The sequence below is a fragment of the Malania oleifera genome, chromosome 8, assembly GCF_029873635.1.
Source record: "Malania oleifera isolate guangnan ecotype guangnan chromosome 8, ASM2987363v1, whole genome shotgun sequence".
Classification (NCBI taxonomy): domain Eukaryota; kingdom Viridiplantae; phylum Streptophyta; class Magnoliopsida; order Santalales; family Ximeniaceae; genus Malania; species Malania oleifera.
Genome location: NC_080424.1, coordinates 74,214,903 through 74,236,311, shown reverse-complemented (window position 1 = coordinate 74,236,311; position 21,409 = coordinate 74,214,903). Strand labels below are relative to the sequence as shown.

The window sequence follows — 21,409 nt, the reverse complement described above, 5'->3', positions numbered from 1 at the left end:
CAAGGGCAGACTTGGAAGTGTGAAAATTCAGCAAAAAGGTAGATTTGGAAAAAAAGAAAGGGCATAAGGGTCATTTAAGGCATTATAGTTGTAATACAGCTGTTTTGGGTGGAAAAAGAATGATTCCTTCACTTATTGGGGGTCGTTATTGAGGAGGCTCTATATAAAAAAAAAGTGGAAGAAGCAATTAATGGCTCATTTTTGATAAAAATACAACACCATGAACGAGTTCAGTGCGTGCCGAGTCTGTGCATGTGTAGGTGTAAAGTGAGCAATGTGAACGGTCCAGTAGATAGTTTTAGTCAATTTGCAAGTGGTTCTTCTTCAAATTGTGAAGACATACCATGAAATGAAACAATTTAGCAGCTGGAATGAAATGATGGAGACAGTTATTACGGTTGCAGAAAGGTTAAAAACAGTTGTAAGAAATTGAAATTCAGTTGGAATAAAAACAACCCACCAAATAGTATGATTCTCTTAAAAGATTACATGTTCATATGAAACATCCATCCATCATAATTCAAAAATTGCAATAATTAATTGAATGAAATTAAATTTTGATGACTCGATGAAGTTTAATTACAAAAATCCATAAAATCATTCGGTAGCAAATCTAATAGTAATGTAACTAGTAATTAAATATTATTTTCTTTTTAACTTTTACTCTCGAATTTGATTCTACATCATAGTATTCAAAGTGACATGATGGTGACTAGAGTCCTCGAACTATAAAAAAAAATTTATTTTCTTTTATCTTTCCATTAATTTTATATTATTAAACTCCTTTTCTTTCCAAATAATTTTTTCCCTCTCATACTCTAGATTTTATTAAAGTTTATTTTTAAAAATATTAATATTTATCAACGGTATTTTGAAATATTTCCCAAATTTTATATAATTTTTAAATATTGATTAACTAAACATTATGTAGCAATAAATGATTTATTTTTAGAATTTATTAAAATATTTTTTATTCAAATAATAAATATAAAAGTACTAATTAATTTCCTAAAGTGAAAAGAAATTAATTATTTGAATTTAGCAAATAATATAAGTTTAATTATTTTTATGAAATAATTATAGTAAATTATATTATTGAAATACTTTAGTATGGTCTCGATATGTTTTTAGAAAATATTTCAAATTTGAGAAAAAAATGTATGTAGCATCATTTTAAGATGATTTTTCAAAAAATGATTGAAATAATATTGTTAATTAAAATTTACTGTAAATTTAATAAGAAATGTGAATTTAATTTCTTAGGCTTGTGCGAAAAAAATTATTAAACTTTAACCCCAAAATACTAGGAGTAAAAAATTAAAAAACTAGACAATGCAAATTAAAAACAAAAACACAAAATATATTTTGAAATGTCAATTTATTTTTAAAACTTTAAGTAGTCAATTTTAAGAATTATATTGACATAATTATAGTTTAGTTTTAAAATATAATCCTTTTAAATCCATGCATAGTTTGAGATGTACTAGTAGTATCATAATATTAAGAGTAACTTCCATAATTTTAAAAATCATACGAACCTTCACAGACACATAATTTTTAGCTAAATAAATACTTAAAATTTAACTATTTTATCCTTTTTTGACCCTTTAAGCACATCAAATGATATTAGATTGTGTATCTATGTTTGCGGGAAAGGGCGAACCATTATTATTTGGATACTTAAAAGAAATTTGTTCATAATGATTGCGTATACACTTTTTGGGAGGAAGGGATTACATAAATTTTTGGATATTTTAAGTCGTATGCATATCATGTGTGTATAGGGCAAATAGTCTCTTTCTTTTTCTTTTTCTTTATGATTAGGTGATGAAATGTCAACGATGGTCCATAGTTAAAATCACAAGGGGTCTATATCTTTTTACCAAATTTCAAGAGAAGTCAATATTTCTTCACACAAAATTAATTAAATCTTTTAAGCATTCTTTTATGAATATGCATATTTTTTTTAAAATAAAATAAAATTTCACTTTATTTTATTTATTTTATATTATATATTGTTAATTTGAGTATCTTGACTAGACCTGGCAAAATGGATAAAAAAATATGTTAATTCGAACCAAATTCAACTCGCTTAAATTGACTCTTAATCAATCCACACATTAAATGAGTCGAATATGATTTGAACTTTTTTTATCCGTCTCTAAATGAGCCGGTTGGCGGATTTAGGATTTTATCCAATAGATATCGATCTATCCGCTAACTAATATTTAAATCCATTAATAATTTCATATACTCATGCTTATTAGACATCAAATCAATTAACATAAGTTCTATTGGTCAATGACTAGTCTCACACTAACTCTTGCGCTACTGAATGCGTCTCTTGGTCTACTTTATGCCCACATTCAAACTCAAGCCCAAATATTCAGTTTTCTTGTGATCAAAACAAAAATCTCCAAATTCATGTTCTGAAAAATAAAAATAAAAATAATAAATTTGTGATTGGTTATTAAATTTTTTATTTATTATTAAATTATAATTTTAAAAACAACTTCAGTTATTGTGTTACAAAATAAATTGTTCATTGGATGGTAAAAAAAAATTATATTAGGGATGAGAGTGGCTAATTATCCGTCACTTACCACTGATTATTCGATCTGAACCACCATAAATCTGCGACTTAAATAAGTCAGATATGGATTGTAATATCCTCACCCGATAATCCATCTAATCCGCCACGAATTATTTGACCCGATTCACTTTACCAAGTCTAATGACCTTCACAATGCCTTTTAGCATATAGATTTATGAATTTTTTTTTAACAAGGGCTGATTGGAAGTTCACAATAGACTTGGGTTATATAACCTGAGGTAACACATCTCTAATTCTATATTTCTTCCCATTTTTCTCAAAATACGGATTGAGGCTTCTAACATAGAAGTCTTAAGTTTTGAAATCCACCTATGCCTCATTTTCTTTAAAAAAAATTTCAAATTTTCATCCCTATGTATATGGTTGCAAATGTGTTAATGTGTTTGCAAGCTACTCAATGCTTAATGGTACTAACATATCACCCGTTTGTTAAGAAAAATAAAATAACTTTGAGCTTAAATTTGAAACTCAAAAATAAATGAGAAGAACTTGTGTCAGATGATGCTCAGCTTATCAAACTTGTGAATTAGCTAGCAAATTGACTTGTTTAGGCTAATGAGTTCACTAGTTGATTAAGTTTGGGAACTTTTTTGTGTATAGGCTCGGAAATTGACTTGTCTACTAGTTTATTAAAAGACCTTCTAGTTTATGACTTTATATACTCTTTAAACTCATTTTAAATTGGATTACTCTGCATAATATATATGTAAAATATTTGGTAAAAATATACTCACACTCTTTAATCTATCAAAGGGGATAACAGAATTAAAATCGATTAACTAAATAATTAAAATATTTTATAACTTTTTATTTTAATTTCACTCCATCTAACTTACTTTTGCACAGTAAATATGAAGCAAGCTCATTACTAGTAAAATTGTTGTGAAAAATCAAATATCATTTATATTTACTATGTATAAGTTATATCAAATTTATGAATGCATAAAATATATGTCATTTATTAAGTTAAATTATTTCTTTAATTAAATTTTTAGATAATATAATATAATTCATAAGATATAAATAGTATGTGAATAAGTAAAAATTATAATATATAGTAAATGCTGTTTTATTAATGTATATTATAACACCTGTGTAATGCGTATGGTGTATTTTTATTTTTATTTTTTTATAGAATAAATTTTATCCCTTTTCTTTTATTCCTATAATTCAATTAATTTTTCGATATATTTAATATATTATTTCTTTTATTTTTTTGCCGTTCATGTCCCAAATAAATTTTCATCCTTTTTCCCTTATGAGCATTTTTACTACATTCATTCCATAAAATTCATTAATAATAATATTTCTTAGGATTATAAGAATAATTTTGATTAAAAATGTTATTAACCATTCACGTGCCATGCGTATTACAAAATATTTGAGATTTAAATGTTTTTTTAATTTTAAGTTTATGTTCATTTTATATTCATAAAATTCTTACTATTTAATTAACTCTATATATATATTCGTACTTTTTTGACTAGTCGCTATAGACAGCATTACCCAGTCAAAATTCAAATGAGGCAATCGTGAGCGTCCCTTCCCTTCTCTTGAATCTCTACTCCATCGATTCGTCGGCATTTTTCTGAGATCATGATTCTTTGAATTAATAAGTTGAAAAGAACGGAGAAGGAACAATTTCTTTATCCCCGCTGGATTCTTTCAACATTTTCTATCAATATATGCCTCGCATTAACAGAGTATATTCTTTACCTTATTGCATAAATTGAATTCTCAGAAACAAATTCAAGCCTCCGATTCTGCAATTTTCAGGTACCCTTTGAATGATTTGGATGTTTAATTTGCTTATTATTGTACATATCTCACAATTATTGCTTTCTGCACTATCACTCTTTTCTTTCTTTGATCTCTCTGTTTTTAATAAAATACTTTTGAATGTCTTTTGGGAAGTTCTCAAACGCGGTTTCGGTTGCAAAAGATGAACAACCCAGTTCATCTGAAACAGAAAGATTGAATTAGAACCAGTTTAGTTGAAGTTTGGTTCTTTGTTAGGTCTCCCATATCGTGAAACTTTAAACAGTTCGAAAATTTGATATTTTCTTAGTTTTTAATTTTTATTTTTTTGAGGAACAATCAAACGTTGATTGAAAGCCCCTTTCAGCTATATTTCCAAAACACTTGATTCAAGACCCTTTATTGGGGTTCTGCCAGCTGAGGAAACAACATCTACGATTCCCAAATGTCTCGACTGCATAGTATTTACTCTGCCAATCTAACCTGCTAGGTATTTGTGCTGTTGTACATGCTGTGAGCAAAGCATATCCATTAAATAAACTTGATTATCGAACATTACCATGCCTTGTAGAGGTGCATCATGTAGGCCGTGTAGCTCTAGCACCTTGAAAGTTCTATCTTGTTGTTTCCGCTTTCCACTATGTTCTTTGAGGAGTGAAGAGCTCGGATTCATCAGATTAGATTATTAGATTAGAAAGATTGATACTTTTAAACTTCACTTTCATCCGAAAGTGGCTCAAAGGCAAAAAGTTTGCAGTAGATGCAAGGTTTTAATCTTTGATCTCTGTTTAAGAAATAAAAAAAATAAGGTTATTGAAGGAGTATTATCAGATGGTATGGCATTATTGTTGCACCTAACAACTCATGGCTGGATATGATCCCTATGACTCAGAAATTATCAGGTTGGTAGAGTGGAGTGCACTTTTCATCTTTTGAGCTTATCATTTACAAAGCAATTTATGGGATACAAAATGATTCAACCAAGGTATGCAATGAGATTTACCATAGAAATATACAATAATTTCCAACTTCAAGGAAAGGAGTCCTGATATGCATGTAGGGTATGCAATGAGATTTACGTTCTAAATCCCATTTGAAACTTGAAAAATGTGATGTAAAGGAAATGAAAAAATGTAGTTTTTTTTTTCATGTTTAGTTATGAGCAAAGTGATCAGAAAAATAAACATATGTTACAAATTAAAGAATAAAATTTATGCTTTACACCTCATTAATATTTAATTTTTTTGAAAAAATTAACTATATTATAACAAATTCTCATTTCTAGTGTTATTTTCAATTCTCAAACTGATTTTTGAAACCAGATTTTTGAAATCCCCAGATTTTTGAAATCAGAGAAAATCACGCTGGATTGGGCAAAGGGCACGCTAGAAACAGATTACCCACATTGCGTACCCAACACCTCCTCTGCTCTGCTCTGCTATGCTTTGCGTTGCTCTAGCCTTATTCTATCTTCAAGCTCAGCGACAATGAAGCTACGCTCCAGGAAGACTAAAGCAGAGCCATGCCAATCCTCTCAAACGCCCACTCGACATCGCTGACATCAGAGGCGAGAACCGGTGGCAAGGATGCACACTTAGCAGGTGTCCCAGGAAGCACCACCAATGCTTGCCCGTGTGCTACCTACTAGGTTCAGTCCGTTGATTTGAGATGCGCTAATAGGAGCGCTCCGCAAGATCATCATTGCTATATCGAATTATGACGGCCCCAGCAGTTCCTTTGCGAATCCGCTTCACGTCTCAGATTCGGATTCAGAAGCTGAAGGGAGCTAGGAAGACCCATTAGCAAAAGTGTGTGCACAACTCATAAATAAAGCAGCTAATGGGTCTTCCTAGCTCCCTTCAGCTTTTGAATCCGAATCCGAGACGTGAAGCGGATTCGCATAGGAACTGTCGGGGCCATCATAAATTTGATATAGCAGTGATGATCTTGCAGAGCGCTCCTACTAGTGCATCCCAGATCAACGGACTGAACCTAGTAGGTAGCACACGGGCAAGCATTGGTGGTGCTTCCTGGGACATTTGCTAAGTGTGCATCCTCGCCACCGGTTCTTGCCTCTGATGTCGGCGATGTCGAGCGGGCGTCTAAGAGGACTGGCATGGCTTTGCTTTAGTCTTCCCGGAGCGTAGTTTCATTGTCGCTGTGCTTGTAGATAGAATAAGGCTAGAGCAACGCAGAGCAGAGGAGGTGTGGGGTACGCGATGTGGGTGATCTGTTTCTGGCGTGCCCTTTGCCCAATCCAGGGCGATTTTCTCTGATTTCAAAAATCTGGTTTCAAAAATCAGTTTGAGAATTGAAAATATCATTAGAAATGAGAATTTTATATAATATAGTTAATTTTTTTTTTTTTTAAATTAAATATTAATGAGGTGTAAAGCAAAAAATTTATTCTTTAATTTGTAACATATGTTTATTTTTCTGATCACTTTGCTCAAAACTAAACATGAAAAAAAAAAAATACATTTTTTCATTTCCTTTACAACACATTTTTTATTGGCATACAACACAGGAATTTTGAGCAACCTAAAGAGTCGGAAGTAAAATTTAACATGGAAAATCTAATGAACCTGCCATTAAACATTATGAATTGTTGTCACATTAGAAGATTCCCCCTTGCTCACATACAAATGTCTGCATACACTAGTGCACAGACAAAGAATTTCAAAAGACTTGTTAATATTTGAGGCTATGAGCATCAAATATACAGATAGGCCTTTATAGAATTTAAGCTTATAATGCATTCTCTATTTTGAAAGATTCAAATTCTTTACGTTTGCAAAACTTAGCTTCAATTGCAATCAAAATTGATTGTTCAATAATGTTCCAATGCCAGTCTGAAAGCTTTTCACTATCATTCAAAAGTGACCATGTTATGGTCATAGAAAAACTAGCCTTCCATACTCCTTCCTACACTATTTGTTGGTGACATCAGGAGTTTAACGAGCCAAATGGCAACATTTCTTAATCTGCCAGAAAAAGAAGCGCGAACCTTGTTATAATTATCCGAAGCATTTTTATTTGTTAAGCCAAAAGAGATTTGCACCAATCCTTCACTTGCACTTGATTTTTCATTAACTAGATGTTAAGCTTTTGAGATCCCATCCCAAGGGAAGATCAGATTTGCCATCAACAAGCTCAAGTGCTGCAAACAATTCACTCTATTTGCTTAATGCAGCCTCCATATTTAGCTCTTGTAATGTTTCAAGGTAGATGGATTTGTACCAAATTTTCTGCCCTCTACATTTTTCATGTTAATGGTTATTGGGTCATTTATCATTATTAGTATGTGTTAGAATTATGTTAATGTGTGAGTTAGTAAGAGTATTATGGTCATTAGTATTGTACTTGACATATATTATAAATAGAGCGAGAGACCTATCATTGAGGTCAGGTCTTCCATTTTACTCGATTATTCAACATGATATCAGAGTAAGATTCGACTTAAACCCTGAGTGTGTACCAACACCAAACCCTAAACTTGAATCCAAAACCAAACCGTAAAAGAAACCCTAAACTTCAAACCTGCGGCTGTAGAGGGATTATTTGCAGCATGAAAACCAGAAGCAAAGTACAGGTGCTGCTGGAAAACACTCTAGTTGCTGGAAAATCCTGGACACTGCTGCCCTCTCAGAAACTCAAAAAAAATCCTTCATATTTTGCAAAAATAACCACATAGATACACACACAACCAGCTGATCTACTGACCTGTAAAATTTCATAACTAAGGAGAGCTCCACACGCCCAGCTGGCAGCTCTGAGTCCACGCGCCAGTGCATGAGAGTACTTTGAGCATGTTTTCAGCTCTGATTTTTTCCAGAATGGTTTTGATTTCCTTCATAGACCATGGTATCAAGTTGTTGGTCATGTTTTTTGTTCAAAGAGTCAACCTTTTCCAATCACTCACTTGCGGCAATTAGTTATTTGTTCTTTGGTCTTATTTAAGTGGTTGGTTAGTGCCTTGTGACTGTGGCAGTGTATGTAGGCTAATTTTTAGGGCTGTGGCAGTGCTATGCCCAGTTGTTGGTGGCTCGTTTGTGATTGAATCAGTGGTTGACTCGTTTGTGGTTGTTGCAGTTGGTCTGGAAGTTTGCTTGTGGTTGTTTCGGTTGGTGGTGGCTTATTTGTGATTGAATCAATGATTGATTCATTTGTGGTTATTTTGGTTGGTCTGGAAGTTTGCTTATGGTTGCTTCGGTTGGTTAAGAAGTTCAGTTTGGTATTCCAAGAGCATTTTGTTCGCTGTATATTCTGATTTGCTGCTGTATTGAGGTTGTGTGTGTTGTGATGGCATCCTCAAATCCTAAAAGTGTGTTTTGCTCGTCAAGAACTTGTTCAAGTGAACAACATACTATAGTTGTATTGGAGGAAGAGTATTCAAGGTTCCTACAATATCAAGCATCCCAACAAGCAGCTCAACACGTTGCATTTTTTGCTCAGAAGGGTAATTCTATAGTTTTTATGTCATTTGGTATCTCTCTCACTAGTCCTTTGGTTATCGACTCTACTGGTACTAACCATATGACAGGTGTGTGAAATATTTTTTTTGCCCTCTAGTATCCTTTAAATCTACCTCAAATCACTTTTGCTAATGGGTCCACAACTACAGTTAAGGGGATAGGAATAAGAAATCCTACTCCCTCCGTATCTCTTTTTTTTTGTTTTGTACATTCCTAAGTCTCCTTTCAATCTCATGTCAGTGAGTAAGATTACAAAGGCACTAAATTGTTCTGTTACCTTCTTTCATGATTCTATGGTTATTTAGGATTTGAACACAGGGAAGACAATTGGCATAGGAGTTGGCTTTACTACCTTAAGTTGCTCTCTTCTCCCATAGTCTACACAACCACAACTACACCACTTCAAATTCATTGTTGCCTTGGTCATTCGTCTTTGGATGAATTGAAATAGCAAGTGCCTACCTTGAGTTCTGTGTGCAGTCTTGAGAGTGAGTCTTGTCAGTTAAGAAAACATCTTCGTGTTCCCCTTGCTTCCTAGGTCAATAAATGGGCAGATAGTCCTTTAATGCTTATCCATTAAGATGTTTGGGGTCCTAGTCATGTCATGTTGAAATTGGGGTTTCGATACTCTGTTACATTTGTTGATGACTATTCCAAGATGATTTTGTTGTATTTAATGAAATATCGTTCTAAGTTGTTTAATATGTTTTGTGCCTTTTGTTCTCAAAATAAAGACTCAGTTTGATATGACAGTCAAGATACTTCATAGTCATAATGCTACGGATCACTTCAATACCCAATTCAGTACATATATGACTAATTCTGGTATGATCCATTAGTCATCTTGTGCCCACCCTCCACAACAAAATGGAGTTGCAAAACAGAAAAACAGACATATTCTCAAAGTCACTCGTACCCTATTGTATTAAATGAATGTCCCCAAAGTTTCTTAGAGTGATGTCATGCTCATTGCTTGCTCTCTCATAAATAAAATGCCATCCTTTGCTCTTGGTGGAAAAATCCCATATTCAATTATCTTCCCTAAGGCTCCTTTGTTTTCCTTTCCCCTCGTATATTTGATAGTGTCTTTTTTCCATCAGTTAATTTCAGGAACTGATAAGTTGGATCCTGGTGCTATCTAATGTATTTTTTTGGGGTATTCCTATACTCAAAAGGGATATCAATGTTATAACCCTACTTTACATCAATTTTTTTTTTTTTGCCTCTATTGATGTCACTTTTTTTAATTCTACTCCATACTACTCTGATTTCTTAAGTTTTTTCGGCCTTAATTAGTCCCTTCGTCTGCCTTGCCTTCTAGACCCTAACCTAATATCTGTGCTCAATCCTCCTACATTTTCATCTAGTTGGAGCCCTTCTCAATGCTTGGATCATCCCAATTTGCAAGTATACACATGGCGGCTCAAGTGAGGAGAGCCTCTTCTAGCTTCTACTTTTGCACCTCTAGTTTTGTCATTAGACAATCCTGTTTCCTTGGATGTTCATCCTCCCATTGTTGCTCGAAAAGGTAAATGTTGTTGTACTCAACATTCAATCTCTAATTTTGTTTGTTTGGATTTCTTGTCACCCTCAGATTACTATTTTGTTAGTACTTTTGTCTTCTGCTACTCTTGTAAAATCTATTATGAAAGTTTGTCTCATTCTGGGTGGAGGAATGCAATGATTGAAGAGATGCATGCACTACAAGATAGTGATACTTAGGAGTTGGCATCCTTTAGCTCCTGATAAGTCTGTGGTTGGTTGTCATTGGATGTATATTGTGAAGGGTTAATCTAAATGGTTCCGTGGCTTGATTGAAGGCTCGCCTTGTTGCTAAGGATATACTCAAGTGTATGGTTTGGATTATTCACATTCTCCAATCCCTAAACTTGCTTTAGTATGTTTGTCATATCCTTAGCCACTACTTGTTACAAGCCTCTACATCAGTTAGATGTGAAGAATGCTTTCTTATATGGTGATCTTCAGGAGGAGGTCTATATGGAGCAACCACCTGGGTTTGTTGCTTAGGGGGAGTCAGGCTTAGTACGTAGACTTATGAAATCATTATATGGTTTTAAATAGTTCCCGAGAGCATGTTTTGGTCGATTTAGTGCTTTCATACTTGAGTTTGGCCTTCAACAGACTGCAGTGGATCACTCCGTACTTGAGCATTGTTTGCTTATTGTGTATATGGATGATATTGTGATTATTGGAGATGATGATCAAGACATCTAGGATCTAAAGCTTTTCCAACACTCTAAATTTCATACCAAGGATTTGGGACCATTGAAATACTTCTTGGGTATAGTAGTATCGAGATCTTGTATGGGGATGGTCTTGTCATAGATAAAATATGTTCTTGATCTTTTAGATGAGATTGAACTATTGGGATCCAAACTTGTTGATACACTCATGATCCCAACGGTAAGTTAGTGCCAGATATGGGTGATTTGTTGCCTAGTCCAAGACGGTATCGAAGACTTGTTGGAAAGTTGAATTATCTCATAGACACTCAACTATATATATCTTTAGCAACAAGTGTTGTGAGTCAGTTTCTCAATTCTCCAAGAACAAGTCAAGGATGCAGTAATTTGCAGTTTGAGATATCTCAAAGATGCACCAAGGAGAGGTCTCTTATATTAGGATTAGGTTCACACTGATATTTAGGGATATACAGTTGCAGATTGGGCTAGGTCGCCTTTCGACCGAAGATCCACCAGGTACTTTATTTTTGTTGGTGGTAATTTGGCTTCTTGGAAGAGTAAGAAACAAATTGTGGTGCTAGGTCAAGTGTTGAATTCAAAGTATAAGGCTATGGCTCAAACTACATATGAACTTGTTTTGGTTGAAGAACATGTTGGAAGTACTGGATTTTCCACATTCTCAGCCAATGGAGTTGATGTGTGACAATCAAGATGTTATTCATATTGCCTCCAACTAGGTCTTCCATAAGTAGACAAAGCACATCGAAGTTGATTGCCACTTTGTTTAAGAGAAATTTGTACCAGAAGCTCGTTACAACCACTTATTGTGAAGTTTGATTTTCAGCTTGCTGATTTATTCATTAAAGCCTTGGGAGGTGCTCGTGTGAAATTCATATGTAACAAGTTAGGAGCATATGATATATATGCTCTAGCTTGAGGGGGAGTGTTAATGGTTATTGGGTCATTTATCATTATTAGTACGCGTTAGAGTTATTTTAGTATGTGTGAGTTAGTAATGGTATTATGGTCATTGGTAAGAGTTATGTTAGTAAGTGTGAGTTAGTAAGGGTATTATTGTCATTGGTATTGTACTTGACATATATTATAAATAGAGGGATAGACACATCATTGGGGTCAGGTCTTCCATTTTAACCCAATTATTCAACATTTCATTTAATCTAGGCCAAACTTTTGAGATCCCATCTAAGGGAAGAAACGATGTTGCATGAACGAGCTGCGTAAGCCTCAAATTAATGGATCTATTTGCTTAGTAAAGCCTCCCATGATATGATTGTCTAATATTTTCAAATTATACACAATGGTCACGGGCCATGAATACTGTTGATTGTTTGGTTGTCTAAAAAATGCAGCAGTGAGATCCTTAAAGACATTGAAGTAATTTCAAGTTCTTTAAGGGAAAATCTAAAAATATTAGGAATTTAGAAATGAAATGTTTGCAAATAATAGTAAGTTATCCTTTCTTCAAGAATTTGATGAGCATGTTCAAGAGAAATTGTTCATTAGAAATCAGCATTTTGTGAAAGAAGAAAAACATGAGAGTACTATTTGCATATAAAGTGCAATAGACCTAATCTTCCATGTAAGGAATTTGTTGTCGTCTAGGATCAACAAGCAACATAAAAATGTGTTATCATGTGCATATCAATATCAAAACACTCTTTTCACTAAAGCATGGATACTCGATACTCCCTAAAGACTCCTCAAATATGTTTCAGAAACTTAAAATGTTTTAGAGTCTAAAAATATTTGATATGTTTATATATGTGTTTTGACGACTGTTTTAAAAGGCTCAATCAAGGCTTGCCTCAAGGCAAGGCATGCCTAAAATTCCTTCAAGCTCAACTAAAAGATCAAATGCCAAAAGACTAATGCATTACACATTGAGGCTTACACATTTAAAGTTTTGTATGGAAAGCATGCTTTTTGCGCCTTTTTGGTTGAGGCTTAGGCATTTTAGGTGTGTGATTCTCAAGTATTTGGGTAGAAAATTTTGACTCCATGTTTATATAAAGGAGTGTCATAATGCAAGTTGACTTCTAAATCTCTTGAACCTCATCCTTTCCAAAATAATTGGGAGTTATATCTTGCATCTTGAAAATAATTTTAACTTTGTGATGTTATAACTATCTCTTGTCATGATTTACATAATGAATTCAAGTTAGAAATTTTAAAATGGCCATCTAGGAGTTTGCAACTTATTCTTGATTTTTGTTTTTCACATTATATTTGTATTTTCTTCATTTTTTATTTATTTTAAAAGTATATTTGATTTATTTGCATATTGTTGTCTAAAAATAAAATTCTTAAAAGGCTGACACCCCAACACCTTAAGGTTTATTACTTGCCTCATAAGGGTTAAAATGCCTCGTCTTACACCTTCGTCTTTTAATACATTGGGTTTGACATTGAAAATATATCAATGTTTTTTAACATGTAGTTAGAGAACTACAATTATTGGTATGTCATCCTTCTTATGTGAAAATATTTTAATTTTGAATTCGTAATTAATTAAAGAAATCAATGCAAGGTGTGATAAAGAAGTAAATCCATTAAATCCGTTTGCTTCTGTTTATATCTTGTTTCATATTCTATTTAATTCTTTTGATATTTATTATACATGTTTTCTAAAGAAGACTGTAAAATATTATGTATACATAAATATGTGTATGAATGTGTATTGTTGTAATCTGAAATAAATTGTAGATTCAATGAAGAAAATACAGCACTTAGGATTAGAGATGGAGAAGAGTAGGTGAGAAGAAGAGAAGGAGAGAAAAAGGTGGGCGACAGTTTTCCTGGAGCTTATGTGCAGCTCCAGGTCTGCCCTCTTATATATTCGTAATAGAACAACATGAACGACAAAAATTACCCCCAATCACATCTCATAATTACTAAAATAGCCTATTCTCTAACACTTCCTCTCAAGTTGGAGGTTATAAATATCAGCTAACCCCATCTTATATAACAATTAGACAAGGTAGGCTTGAATAAAGCTTTGGTGAAAACATTGCCTAAATGTCCATAGATTTTCAACACAACATCCCTCACAAAATGATAGCCAGCTTCAATATGCTTTGTGCCCTCATGAAACACTGGGTTGTTAGCAATATAAGTGGCAGCTTACTATGAAAAAACATATCTATGGACTTTGTTACCAAGAATCTCTTTTCTGATACTAGAGACTTAAACCACGTAAGCCCATTCACACTGCTTCAATGGTAGATCTTGCTACATTAGTTCATTTCTTGCTACACCGAGAAGCAAGATTACCTCCCATAAATGTAGCAGAAGACCTTCAATCATCTATTTAGCCAACCCAATCTACATTAAAGTTTTCTATGATCTCATGCTTTCTATTACATTTATATATCAAACTTCTACCGGGAGAGCTTTTGAGATACTATGGAATCTTAGTCTTTGTTTGAGATTTTCCATAAACTAACTCACCACCTACGTAGCAAAAGATATGTCGGGTGTAGCTACTGTTAAGTAGATCAACTTGCCAAATATTGACGTTTGTCTTCAAAATCCATTTCTACATCCCTAGACAACTTCATGTTGGGATCCATAGGAGTATTAGCTCCCAACATACAAGTCTCACTTAGCAAGGCCGAGGTATATTTTTGCTGAGATTGATTCAACCATTTCTTGCACAACAATCATAATACTAAAAAGGTTATGCAGAGTACCTTAGTTCTTTCATTTTAAAATTTTCTTGCAACTACAACAATTCCGCTCTAGTTCACTGCCAGTGGTGATGATATTATCAACATAAGCTACTAGAAGTACCACAAAAATTTTTGCAAACAAAGACTAGATGATTAGAGTAGTACTAGATAAAATGAAATGCAAGGACCAGAATACTAAATTTGTCAAATCATGCTCAAAGAGATCGATTCTGACTGTAAATGGCCCTATGCAACTCACACACCTTACCATCCTCCATTGAACAACATACCCGAGAGGTTGCTCCATGTATACCTCTTCTTGCAAATCTTAATACAAGAAGGCATTCTTTACATTCAGTTGGTACAAAGGCCAATCAAAATTACCTGCCATTGAGATCAATACACAAACACCATTGAGTGGAGCAACATGAGAGAAGGTCTCAAAATAATCAATACCACATGTTTAGGTGTACCCCTTAGTAAATAATCAAGCCTTAAGTCATTTGATAGAGCTGTCAAGAAAATTTTTGATCGTGTAGTCCCAACAACACCAAACCAACTCCTAACCAAGAAATCCACCAAATCCCATGCACCTAAGGGTCTGAACGCATCAACTTCTATGTCCGTTGCATGCTTCCAACCATTTAGCAAATGCTTCAACATAGGAGGAAGAGATAGAAACAGAGGAAATAGGCAAGGTAATAATTGAAACATAATGAGCAGAAGGATAAGAAACTAAGGACTGCTGGGAACATGTTGGGTACCTTTCCAGAGAGCAATTTCCAATTCCAAGTCATGCTAGGAAGTATAGTGTGGGGCAAAAGAGGCTGCTGCATGGTGGTAGTGATGTTTGTGCTTGCTTTGTGTTGTTAATAAATCCTTAATATTTTCTCTTGTGAATAAAAAATGGATTTGGAAGGACTGGAAGTTTTCTCCAAATAAATAAGAGTAGGAACAGAAATATCAACACACAAGGAGGGATGCGAAGTCATTAAGGAATAACATATGGATTTGGAAGGACTGGAAGTTTTCTCCAAATAAATAAGAGTAGGAACAGGAATATCAACACACAAGGAGGGATGAGAAGTCATTAATGGATTCAAAATAGATTTATAAGGACCATCATGTTTAGAGGTTTTGGTAAAGGAAAGGATAGGAAAGCTTTATGGCGATGCTCTGTTATGGCTGCCATTTGCTGCATTTGGTTGGAGAGGAATGCTGGAAAAGGTGTGGCTATGTCTAATAATTTGCTTTGGAGTAGACTGGTGTATCTTTCATCATTGTGGGTGTCAGCAAATGGATTCTTCCTCCATATCTCTTTGGAAGACATGCTGCAGGACTGGTTGGCTCTATTGCATTGAGTTGGTTTGGGTTTAGTCTAGAAGCTTTGTAATTATTTTCTTTTGATGTAAAGGGAGGATTTTATTCCCCCCCTTTTTTTTCCTTTCTCTCTGTGTACAATCTGCTCTTTCTGGTTATTATTTTTTTCAAAAGGAATAATAACAATAGAGGACACAATGCTAGATAAATAAGGTGTCCCCACAAAAAAAAGGTAGCATTTGCACTAACATAACATCTTTCCTGTGAGTCTGGGGATAATAACATATATATCTTTTAAGTTTTTGAGTACCCCAACAAAGACATAATTAATAGCACAAGGAGAGAACTTCTCCTAACAAGTATGCGGAACATGAACAAAAGTTACGAAACACATGCACCCACAGACATGAGGTACAGCAGATAACATGGATGTTTTTTAGTACATGACGGAGAAGAGAATTTTCCTCCCATGATATTGTAGGTCATTTCCTTAACAGATTATAGGCTATAAGAAGTGCATTGGTCCAATGGATTTAGGGATGTGCATATGAAAGCATAGAGAACATGATACGTCAAGTAAATGTCTATTTTTTCCTACTCCATTTGCTGAAAGGTATATAAACATGGTGTTTAATGAATTATCCTTTGGCTGAGCTAAAAAAAAAAAAAAAAACACAAACACTAAACCTCATTTGGACACATTCAAGTGCATTACCAAATCGAAAAACTTGAATGCCAATACCAAACTGAGGTCTTATTTCCTGATAGAATTGAGAAAATGCATTTAAAAATTGAACTTGTCTTTTAACAAATAGATCTAGGTCATAATGGAAAAAAATCATTCATGAAGGGAACAAAATATTGATGACTGGTCAAATTCATGACCCTACGTAGACCAGACCCTAAATGTCTAAATGACTAAGAGAAAACAATGATTTATTACTAGACTTGATTGTATGCTTTCCTAACTGACAAGTAGAAGACACAACATGAGAAATAGAGTTGACAGGAGAAATAGAGTTGTACATAGGAAAAACTTATTGTAGTTTCTAAAGGGATGGATGACCCAAATGAGCATGCCACTGTTCCAGAAAAACACCATGCATAGAAATTGAAGAAGTTGTACGACAAAAGTCAGATCTACTGCCAACACCATCAAAATAGTGTACAAGCCATCCTTCCTAAACTCTCCACCAATCCTCTTCTTCATCTAAAGATCTTGAACAACACAGTGAGAAGGAAAGAAGGTTTCAAAATACTAATGAGATTTAGTTAAATGACTAACTCATAATAGGTTCAAAAGAAATTTAGGCTCATATAACACAAAAGGAAATGAAAAAATACTGCCACAGTGAGAAACTGAAACCAAGCCATTAGCAAGAGTAACCTTGGAGTATAAAGTAGTGAGTTTCAAGGACAAATAAATTTCAATTACATGTCATATGTGAGGAGGCATAAGAATTAATAACTTTAGATGAGGAGGTTGAAGAGGCAAGAAGCCTGGTTATGCCTAAATGGGCCATGGTAGCACTAGATGTAGAAAACGAATTCGGAGTTGTTGAACCATGTAGACATGATCATTATATTTCTTCCAGACACGATAGATGATGTACTCAACTCCCCAATAGAGTACTAGAGTGGTCATGTGTTGAAGGGTCAACACTAGCATCACCATTGGAGAGAGACTTATGGACCCAAGTCAATTTCATATGGAGATCCCAACGATGAATAGTACCCTTGCACAATGTGAGCAAATGCAAGAATTGTTACGAAAAATTCCTCATCTTGATACACTACCTTTGCAATGATTGCCATCCAAACCTTATTGTCACGAGTCAAGCTTGTTTAGAGTATTATGCTTGCCTGTGACCACTTGTTTTGTGTACATGGGATGGGTAACCACCATGTAAATAGTAGTGTAGGTTTTATTTTAAGTAGGATAAAGCCTTCGTGTAAAATGGGAGTATGACTTCTCGGTTAATATAATGTTTCATAGTGCTAAAGCTAGAATAACATATGTGAACATGTGCAGATTGGGGTCTGATGCCTCAATTGGGATGGCTATCCAAAAATGTGTTAATTGACCTTTATCTTACACTTCGGTTTCACGAGGTCGCCACTAATCTTTTTTTACTTCAGTTTGATTAAGTTCACCTAATTACTATAAATTAATTGGTCTCTAGCTAATCCTAGGTTCCAAGGAATCAATAGTCCACGGTCTATGTACCAAAGCCAAATTCAGGAGTTCAGTCTAGCGCCCCCCACACACCCATTCTTTCAAACGTTATCATGATAAACTTGGGATGTTCAAACATTAATCAATTATGGTCTTTGATTCTTTAGAGGATTAGATTACCTTTCTTTTAAATATTGTTCCACCTTATAACCATTTGGTACCTCGTTAGAGTTGTAAGATTTCCTTCACCTTAGGAATCCCACGAATGATAATATCATGTTGCTTCAAGGTTCCATCATCGGATTCATTAGCTATGATTTCATTCAATCTTGGATTCAATTTCAAACTTTTGTGGGAATTTTGAAACATGCCATGCCTCAAGTGATTTTAAGATTTTCCAAAGCATACAACTCTCACATATTCTAAATCTATGCACAAATACATTCATGCTTCACATAAAAATGATATGTCACATAGTTTCAAAATGAAGTGAATTGAATACACTTGCTTACCTTTCAATGAATCCAAACCAATCCATGCCTTTACACATTGTTTGTATGAATCAAATTGAACCAAGACATCACTAGTCTTTCACATATTCAAAGCAAGAATATAAACAATACACAACAAATCTCATTTTTCCATTGAGCTCTTTTGTTATCTTTTATCCCTCGACTCACCCTAAGAACATACTGAAGCTCAAAACAGCCAAAAACTCCCTAGAATTTAGTGAAATTATTTTTGGTATTTTTTTGGAATTTTCTGCATTTTTTTTTTAACAATTTATAACGAGTAAAATGGAATAAAATTCAAGAAAATAAAATAAATAAACGAATAAAAATGGGAAATGCAATAAAAATTCCGAAATAAAATTTTTTTAAAAATTAAGGATATTTTAATTTTGAAAAAAAAAAAACAATTCTTTTGAGTTAGAAAAAAGAGGTTTTAAATTAAAACATATAAAAAAAAAGTAGAAAATAAAAATAAACATAAGTAAAATGCAAAAATTTATGAAAATTGTCTTGAAATTAAAAAAAAATTCTGGTTTTCCCATATTTTTTTAAAAAATTTTAAACTAAAAGAATCTAGTTTAGAATTAATTTTGAAAATAAAAGAGAATAAAAAAAAGAAAATAAAATTAAAAAAGGGACAAGTCGACGTGTCTAAGCAAATTGGTCGACCGGTCTGTGTTCTTTACAAAACATGCGTGCATGTCCCTCTGTCTGGTCATCTTCTCCAGCGAGACAATGGGGAGACGTTAAAGCCCTACGGCAGTCCCGACCTTTTTCAGGCCCAAATCAGCAGTTCTCATTGCTGTTCGATCCCTATACGTCCTCTGGTCACTATGGAAGCCTTGGAATGCCTTAAAAACTGCCAATATAGCTTCTCCATGTCGAAGCTTGCCGTCACCGGTGGTGATGGCAACAGCTGCAGTTCCTATGCTTTTTGGGGTCGTTCTGACTCCTACAGGCATGCCTTGACACCTTATTCTACACCCAAACCTTCCTTTGGTCTTCGTGCACAAAAAAATTCTAAAAACTTACCATCTCCTAACAAATACTCCAAAACTCCCACACAATTCCATAAATGTCAATCTAGCCGCTGTTCCGGCCTCTATGAACCCCCCTACCTATGTGATGCACATGGGAAGAGAAACAAAGGATTTGAGCCTCGTAATAATAAAAATTCTAAACTTTATATGCATGATCATGATAAAAAACATCTTACCCTAAGATCACACCATAACATCATGCAAGAAAATTTAAAGGTTCCGGTCAAATCCTTGCAGGTTGAATTTGGGGGATCTTGAATCCTAAGAGCCTTGTTGATCGAAGAGGATTTAACGGCTAGGGTTTGAACTTCTCAATGAACACACATTACTCCCTCTCTTGTGAGTTGAATATGTGCTCCCCCCCCCCCCCCCCCCCCCCCAACCTAGCTCCTTAGCTTCTTTTTATAAGAAAAGGACTAGGGTTTTAGGCTAAAAACTCAAGCTCTCCCAAAGTGGCCTTATTTTCACCGAATCACCATAAAAATGAAATTAACTTCAAAATTTTGTGAAATTAAACCCAAAAGCACCCAACTTTGATTTTAGAAACCCATAAAATATATCAACCTTTTGAAATCGGAAAACTGGGGTCCGGAATTAGCCTGGACAAAAGTGGATAACAATAGCGTAGAAAGCTCTTTTGAGGCGGGTGAGCATTCATTAGTCATTATAAAACTCACTAGATTTTATAAGTGTTTAGCCTACTTGCTGCTCCCACTAAACACAAGTTGCCTATAGAGGCATGAACAATGCAAATGAATTATATTGCTTTACAGTATTGTGTTATTAGTGTTTGCGTACATGCTTGTTTACTACTTCCACTTAACTTTGTATTTGATGGTCGTGAATTTGTTGATGTGATGACATGGTAGTGTACTTTTGGTTGACGAGTTAAGGTGCTATAACTAGTGTTGCACATCCCTTTACAAGGTGTGAAGTGTTCAGCTTGTGACAGTCCTATCCTCACCCTCACCTTGTTCTTGCCCTCCAGCACTTTCCCTACCATAATTAAAGTGTTAAAATCCCAAGTATCTTTGTGAATAGTGAGTAAATTAGGAAAGTGGGTAAATGTAGAAGATTATATGTTATTTTGTAGGGGGATTATTTCCTTGTTTAGAATAGTTGATTGTATTATATAATGTAAGATTGAGATGTACATAATGAGAAGACAAATTCAAGAAGTATTGAATTGAATTTCGTTCACATGGTATCAAAGCTAGGGTTTCTCAACCTTAGCTAATGATGGCCAACAGCACCAGCAGAGGGTCGACCTCTTTTGGAAAACCCGACGGGGATTTGGAGGCTACATCCTCTGGGGGTTTGAATGGGCTGGACAATACAGCCCTTGCACTCTCAGTGGGGAAATTGAATGGAAAAAACTTAAGTGAATGGGCTCAATCTATAAAATTGGTGATTGAAGGAAAAGGGAAATTGGGTTACCTTATCGGCGAACGGAGGAGACCAGACCCTACTGATGCTTTCGCCTTGCAAGCATGGAGATCCGAAAACTCCATGGTCACGACTTGGCTTGTCAACTCGATGAAGCTGGCGATTGGAAAAATATACCTGTTCTTGCCTATGGTGAAGGATGTCTAGGATGCCATTCGTGAACCTACTCGGATAT

At 34.4% G+C, this 21,409-nt stretch overlaps 1 protein-coding gene across 3 annotated transcripts in view; it reads left to right on the top strand.

The window, feature by feature from the left end:
- The first annotated feature begins 4,103 nt into the window (after positions 1-4,103).
- Positions 4,104-21,409, top strand: part of LOC131162055 (heptahelical transmembrane protein 4-like) — a 34,242-nt gene continuing 16,936 nt past the window's right edge. Inside the window, exon 1 of one of the 3 annotated variants that reach the window (XM_058118177.1) lies at positions 4,104-4,390. The gene's annotated coding sequence lies outside the window, so the exon portion shown is untranslated. The remainder of the gene's footprint in view (positions 4,391-21,409) is intronic. The other 2 variants (XM_058118180.1, XM_058118179.1) reach the window with 2 other exon arrangements.